General features: G+C 36.9%; 4 non-coding genes across 4 annotated transcripts in view; all 4 read left to right on the top strand.

Moving 5' to 3' along the window:
• The first annotated feature begins 669 nt into the window (after positions 1–669).
• Positions 670–788, top strand: LOC122142659. The gene has a single exon (XR_006158717.1). It is a non-coding gene; the product is annotated as a 5S ribosomal RNA (ribosomal RNA).
• A 6,114-nt stretch (positions 789–6,902) lies between these two features.
• On the top strand, positions 6,903–7,020 carry LOC122142641. The gene has a single exon (XR_006158703.1). It is a non-coding gene; the product is annotated as a 5S ribosomal RNA (ribosomal RNA).
• An 84-nt stretch (positions 7,021–7,104) lies between these two features.
• Positions 7,105–7,223, top strand: LOC122142662. Its single transcript, XR_006158720.1, has one exon. It is a non-coding gene; the product is annotated as a 5S ribosomal RNA (ribosomal RNA).
• An 83-nt stretch (positions 7,224–7,306) lies between these two features.
• Positions 7,307–7,401, top strand: part of LOC122142689 — a 119-nt gene continuing 24 nt past the window's right edge. Inside the window, exon 1 of the ribosomal RNA XR_006158746.1 lies at positions 7,307–7,401. This exon is cut by the window's right edge and continues 24 nt beyond it. This is a non-coding gene — a ribosomal RNA (5S ribosomal RNA).

Raw genomic sequence — 7,401 nt, 5'->3', positions numbered from 1 at the left:
GCTCCAAGGATAGCATACAATACGCTGATAGGGAAACCAGAAGAGGGCAGGGATGGGTTTTAGTTGATGTGGAACAGAAGATGAAAAAGCATGAGGGTAAAAGTGGTGAGGAAATATGTGGATGATAAGAATAAAGATGAATGGAAGAAATTGATGGGTTTTTATTTAAATAAATGTGGAAATTTTAACTTGGGGGAAAACATTTTATGGATGAAGTTGAAAAAAGTTGGTGATGGAGGGGATACCACAGTTTTATAAAGAGGTTTTAAATGCTTGGAGGCTCTTTTTAAACAGAGGTGGATTTTAATCCGGAGGGGAGGGAAGCGATTTTAAATCAGCCTCCTGTTTTTAAATGACAAAAATAATGATACACGGGCGAGATATCTATTTTAAGAAGTTGCTACAAGTGGGGATGTAAAAGTGAGAGATGTTTTTATGGGAGTTGAAAGAGGGATTTTTACCACGTAAGCTTTAGTTTTTTTGTCTATATGGATCTAATACATTGCGCATTAGGGTTGCTGATCTTTAAATAGCCCACACTTTGCAGCAGCCCTCGCTTACGGCCATACCAACCCTGCGCGCGCCCGATCTCGTCTGATCTCGGAAGATCGGAACATTGCGCATTAGGGTTGCTGATCTTTAAATAGCCCACACTTTGCAGCAGCCCTCGCTTACGGCCATACCACCCTGAGCGCGCCCGATCTCGTCTGATCTCGGAAGCTAAGCAGGGTCGGGCCTGGTTAGTACTTGGATGGGAGACCGCCTGGGAATACCAGGTGCTGTAAGCTTTAGTTTTTTTTTCTCAAAATTGATCTAATACATTGCAGATTAGGGTGGCTGATCTTTAAATAGCCCACACTTTGCAGCAGCCCTCGCTTACGGACATACCACCCTGAGCGCGTAGAGGGCAATAGTGAGTTGCTTTACACAGGAAGTGTGTTGGCTGCAGTAGGGAGAGGAAGGCTCTCCCACATCTATGTTTGTTTAGTTTGTTTTGGAGTTTTTGTATATTTGTTATTTGGACTTTTTAGTTTGTTTTTTTGTGTTTAAACCACCTAACAGCAGCTTAGTGCTGGATGGAGGGTGGTTAATTTTTGTTTGTGTTTGTTTTTTTTTTGTTTTTTTTGTTTTTTGTGTTTTCTAAACAATGGATGGATTATTGGCGAACGACACTGGACTGGCTGGAGAGACACGCACGGCAAACGACACTGGACTGGCTAGAGAAACACGCACGGCAAACGACACTGGACTGGCTGGAGGAACACGCACGGCAAACGACACTGGACTGGCTGGAGGAACACGCACGGCAAACGACACTGGACTGGCTGGAGGAACACGCACGGCAAACGACACACTGGACTGGCTGGAGGAACACGCACGGCAAACGACACTGGACTGGCTGGAGAGACACGCACGGCAAACGACACTGGACTGGCTGGAGGAACACGGAAGGCAAACGACACTGGACTGGCAGGAGGAACACGCACGGCAAACGACACTGGACTGGCTGAAGGAACACGTACAGCAAATGACACTGGACTAGAGAAACGACAAGGAGCTGGAAATGGAAAGGATCAAGGGGCAAGGAAAAGATTTGGTGAAAGAAAATATTTAAAGGAGGCAACAGTGATCGTAAGTACGGAGAACGTTAGTGGTGTGAGAGCAGAAGATATAATTAAAGCAATCTCAGAAAAAATTGGAAGTGGAAAGGTGTTGGCTGTAAGACCCAGACAAGGCAAAGAATATGAACTAACAATGGAACAGGAAGAAATGTGTGACAGTTTAATCGATGGATTGACAATAAAGGGAGTGGACTGTGAAGTAAAAAAACTGCAAAATAAAGATTACGTTGTTTCCTTCATGCACCTGCCTGTCTACCTGAAGGATAATGAAATTTTAGATAAATTGGAAGGATGGGGGGTTTTCCCAATATCTAAAATCAAAAGAAGGTGTTATCCGGACACTGACATAGAAGACGGCACAAGGTTTGTAAAGGTGAGGTTCCCCAAAGAGGTGGCATCACTCCCTTATAGTACAAAGCTGGAAACAGCGGAAGGGCCGCAGTACTTTAGGGTGATGCACAGCCACCAGGTGAAGACTTGTAGGCTGTGCATGAGCCCAGAACACCTACTGAAAGAGTGCCCAGAATTCAAGTGCTATAAGTGTTTGGAAAGGGGACATTTTGCACGAGACTGCAATGCTGTCAGGTGCCCGGATTGCCAAAAAATGTTAAATAAATGTGAATGCTGGATGGAGGGAGTGGTAGGTGGAAGGGAAGAACAGGTGGACAGACAGGTGCATGAAGGAAACAACGATGAAGAAGGACATTGTGATGAAAGACAAGAAGAGGACGAATTACAACCAAAGGAAACAGAGGAAGGAACAAACAACAGACATGAAGGAGAAAGAGGAAAAGAAAAAGAAAATAATGATGAACAAATAAGAGAAGAGGACACACAATCGACACCGATGGACATATCTTCAAGTCATGGACAAAAAGGGAACGAACAAGACAAAGAAACTGACAACGAAGGAGAAATAAGTATGGAGGGGGATGAGAAGGAAAATGTGGAGAGGGGACAAATACGAAGAAGAGCGCTAAAGGTAAAACCAAATATAGGAACTGCAAGGAAAAAAGTGAAATGTTTAAACAGGTTTGAGGTGTTAAAGGGAATGAAGGAGGAAGACTGAGAATGATGGGTTTTAGATATTTATTATTTTTCTTTTTAATGGTTTTAAGTGTTGTGACTTTTAATGCTAGAGGGCTTTCGAACGTAGGAAAATTTGAAAAAGTGAAAGAAATGTGTAAAGGAGAGGATGTGATTTTATTACAAGAAACTAACTGGAGGGAAGAGTACATGACTGAAATAAGGAAAAGGTGGAGTGGAGAGATTTTTTATAACAATGGGGATGGGAGGCAGGGAAGAGGAGTTGCGATTTTAATAAAAGAAAACTGTGGGGTATCAGTGTAAAACAATATATAATGACATAGATGGGAAATGTATTGCGGTTGAAATGGAGTATGAGGAAAAAAAAGTTATTGTAGTTAATATTCATGCACCGACTGTAGAGAATGAAAAGAAGGAATATTTTAATGTATTAAGAGATTTTTTAAAAAAGCATAAAGAAGTTATTATGATGGGTGATTTTAATACCGTTTTCAGTAAATTAGAAATTGGTGAGGGAATGGTTTTTAAAAATGATAAAGGAAGAAAAGAACTGAAATTATTAATGGAAGAAAAATAATATGATTGATGTATGGAGAGAAAGAAATGAAAAAAAAGAAAGAATATTCAAGGAGGCAATTAGTAGGGAATTTTATGTGTAAAACAAGGATTGATTTTATTTTATGTACAAGGAACATTGAAGGTTTTATCGGTAACATTAAATATGAGGAATCAAGCTTAAGTGACCATAAACCACTTTTTATACAAGTAGACTGGAGTTCAGTGAAAAGAGGGCCGGGTGTATGGGTTTTAAATGTAGAGGTTTTGAAGAATGAGGAGTATGTGTTAAGTATTAAAGAAATTATTGAAAAAGAAAAGGAGAATGAAATGTACAGTGAAGATAAAAGGATATGGTGGGAAAATGTTAAATATTTAGTCAAAAAATTCACAATAAAGTATTGCAAATTAATACAGATGTGTAAGAGGAAGAAGGAGAGAGAAATAAGAGAAAAATTGGAAAAGGAATTAAATGAGAATGGGAAAGATATACAAAAAATAAAAGAATTGGAGGGAATATTGAAAGAAATGGAAGAGAAAAAATATGAAGGTGCAAGACTAAGGAGTAAAGCTAAATATACTGTGGAGGGTGAAAAATGTACAAAGTTTTTCTTTGATCTAGAAAAAATTAGAGGGAAAGCTGGAATGATTAAAGAAATAAGAGGAAAAAAATGGTGTAGTGGTGGAAACAAATGAGGAAATATTAAAAGAAGTAAAAGCATATTATGAAAACCTGTTTAGTACTGAGGGGGTGAGGGAAGAAGAGAAATTGGAGTTACTAAATCAAATAAAAACAACAGTAGGAGAAGTAGACAAAAAAAGAGTGTGATGAAGAGATAAGAGAAGAAGAGATAAAAAGAGCAATAAGTGAATTAAACAAAAATAAAAGTCCAGGTATAGATGGTTTGGGGAGTGAATTTTATATCGTTCTTAAAGATTTTTTAACTAGTATTTTAAAAGAAGTATATGAAGACATTTTTAAGAAAGAGGAAATGAATCAGAGAATGGGGATGGGATTAATAAAGTTGATATATAAAAGAAAAGGAGAAAAAGTAGACTTAAAAAAATTATAGACCAATTACAATGCTGAATACAGATCTGAAAATTTTAACAAAAGTTTTAGCCAATAGATTGAAAGAGGTAATGCCAACCATAATTGAAACAAATCAAGTGTATGGAGTTAAAGGGAAAGATATAGCGGACACAACTCTAAGTATAATTGATAGAATACGATATATGAAAGAAAAAAAAATAAAAAAGGATATGTCATCAGTTTGGATTTCGAAAAGGCCTTTGATAGAGTGGAGCATGAATATTTATTTGGAATTTTAAGAAGGTACGGGTTTGGGGAAAATTTTGTCAAGTGGATTACAATTTTATATAGGGGAGCGATAACAAGAATACATTGTAACGGTTTTTTTTTACAGAATGTTTAAAAATTACTAGGTCAATAAGACAAGGATGTCCATTATCAGCGCTTTTATATTCTTTAGTTGCAGAACCATTGGGATTAGCTATTAAAATAGATGAAGACATAAGAGGGATAAACATCGAAGGAAGTGGGGGAAATGAAAAAATATTTCAATATGCAACAATAATAGTTAAAGATATAGAGAGTGTTAATAAAGTAATGGAAGTATGTTTTGTAGGGGATCAGGAGGTAAGATAAATGAAGAAAAAAAAATATATATATGAGATTTGGAGGATTATTTAAAGTAAATGTTTTAACGGATTATTTTCATTTTAAAGAAACAAAAGAAATAAGGATTTTAGGTGTTCTAATGGGAAAAGACGAAAGGAATGTTAAAGAAAAAATGTGGGAAGAAATAGTAGGAGGAATTGAAAGAAGGTTAAATTTTTGGAAATTGAGGACTTTAAGTTTAAAAGGGAAGGTTTTAATTTTAAATGTTTTAATGGTGTCAAAGTTGTGGTATGTTTTATATGTGACTGCTATGCCAATGTGGGTGGAGAAAAGGTTGAAAAAATGTTTTTTAGATTTCTTATGGAATAGTAAACCGGCAAGAATTGCATATAGTACATTAATAGGAGAAGTAGGGAAAGGAGGGATGGGATTAATTGATGTTGAACAGAGAAAAAATAGCTTAAGAATTAAAATAGTAAAAAAATATCTAGATGATGGTCACAAAACTGCATGGAAAAAGACAATGGAATATTTTTTAAACAAATGTGGGGATTTTAACATGGGGGATGGGATTTTATGGATGAAAACAAAGAATTGGATGACAGAGTGCTTACCAGAGTTTTATAGGGAAATGTTTAGTGCCTGGGGAAAATTTTTAGATAGACTTGAGTATGATCCACATGGGAGAGGAAACATTTTAAATCAACCTCTGTTTTTAAACCAAAACATTTTAAAACAAGACAAAGGAATTTTTTTAAAGAAATGGATGGAAGTGGGGATAACAAGAGTGAGAGATGTTTTGTACGAATTTAAAGAAGGGTTTTTACCGACACAATTTATTGTAGATGCAATGGAGGAGGCAAAAGAGGATTACAGTGAACAAGAAATAAAAAATAAATATGAAATCATTAAAAATGCAATACCTAAAGAGTGGATAAAAAGAATAGAAAGTATGGAAGGAGAGCCAAAAGAGAAATGTATTCATGTGAAATTAGGGGGAAAACTGTATGATTTTAAGGAATGTACTGTGAAAATGATTTATTGTGCTTTTAGAGATGATGTTTTTAAAAAGAGCCGATTGCAAATGGTTACTGGGTGCAGAAATTCAAAGATTTAAAAAAAAGATTGTATATGGAGAAACATGACGGGGAAATGTGTGGAAACAAAATTGGAATGTTTGGAGTATTTTATAAGGCATAAAGTGGTTTTTACTGATGTTATTTTAAATAAAATAGGAATGGAAGAAAATGCTCTGTGTAAAGTGTGCCAGGAAGAGGAAGAGGGGATTTTACATATGTTTTTACATTGTAGAGAGCTAGAGGACTTTTTAAGGAAATGTAAATGTTTAATTAAAGATGTGACTGAGGAGTGGGATGAAAATGTAATGGAATGGAAAAGAGTTGTGATGTTTGGTTGGGAAAAAAAAGTGTAAAAACAAAAGTTTCATTAATCTGTGTGTAATGCTAATGAAAAGTGCAATATGGGACAGAAGAACTGTGGCTAAAAAAAAAGGAAAAAATTTGTGTTGGATGTTTGGAGTGTGTTTAAAAGAAAAAACAGAATTATATATTGAAAGACTGTATGTGTACTTTAATGGTGTAAATATGTTAGACTCTTTTTATGATGTTTTTACCCCACAAGTTTGTTGTGTTTTAAACGATTTAATGTGGAAGTTGCCAGAAAGTGGAAGAGTTTTTTAAATTATCTATGTAAAGGAAAGATGTGTAATGTAGAGATGTGTAAAGATGATGTTCTGTATTTTCTATTGATTGTGCTTAATCTATTGTATTTTATTGATTGAAATTTCTTAATAAAAAAAAAAAAAAAAAAAAAAAAAATATCATTATTATTATTATTTATGAGCTCGTCTGATCTCGGAAGCTAAGCAGGGTCGGGCCTGGTTAGTACTTGGATGGGAGACCGCCTGGGAATACCAGGTGCTGTAAGCTTTAGTTTTTTTTTCGTCAAAATTGATCTAATATACTTCACATTAGGGTGGCTGATCTTTAAATAGCCCACACTTTGCAGCAGCCCTCGCTTACGGCCATACCACCATGAGCGCGCCCGATCTCGTCTGATCTCGGAAGCTAAGCAGGGACGGGCCTGGTTAGTACTTGGATGGAAGCCGCCTGGGAATACCAGGTGCTGTAGGCTTTAGTTTTTTCGTCAAAATTGATCTAATATACTGCAGATTAGGGTGGCTGATCTTTAAATAGCCCACACTTTGCAGCAGCCCTCGCTTACGGCCATACCACCCTGAGCACGCCCGATCTCGTCTGATCTCGGAAGCTAAGCAGGGTCGGGCCTGGTTAGTACTTGGATGGGAGACCGCCTGGGAATACCAGGTGCTGTAAGCTTTAGTTTTTTTGTCTAAATTATCTAATATATTGCAGATTAGGGTGGCTGATCTTTAAATAGCCCACACTTTGCAGCAGCCCTCGCTTACGGCCATACCACCCTGAGCACGCCCGATCTCGTCTGATCTCGGAAGCTAAGCAGGGTCGGGCCTGGTTAGTACTTGGATGGGAGACCGCC

This window comes from Cyprinus carpio, unplaced genomic scaffold (genome assembly GCF_018340385.1).
Source record: "Cyprinus carpio isolate SPL01 unplaced genomic scaffold, ASM1834038v1 S000000031, whole genome shotgun sequence".
Lineage (NCBI taxonomy): Eukaryota > Metazoa > Chordata > Actinopteri > Cypriniformes > Cyprinidae > Cyprinus > Cyprinus carpio.
This window is presented reverse-complemented; position numbering and strand designations above follow the sequence as displayed.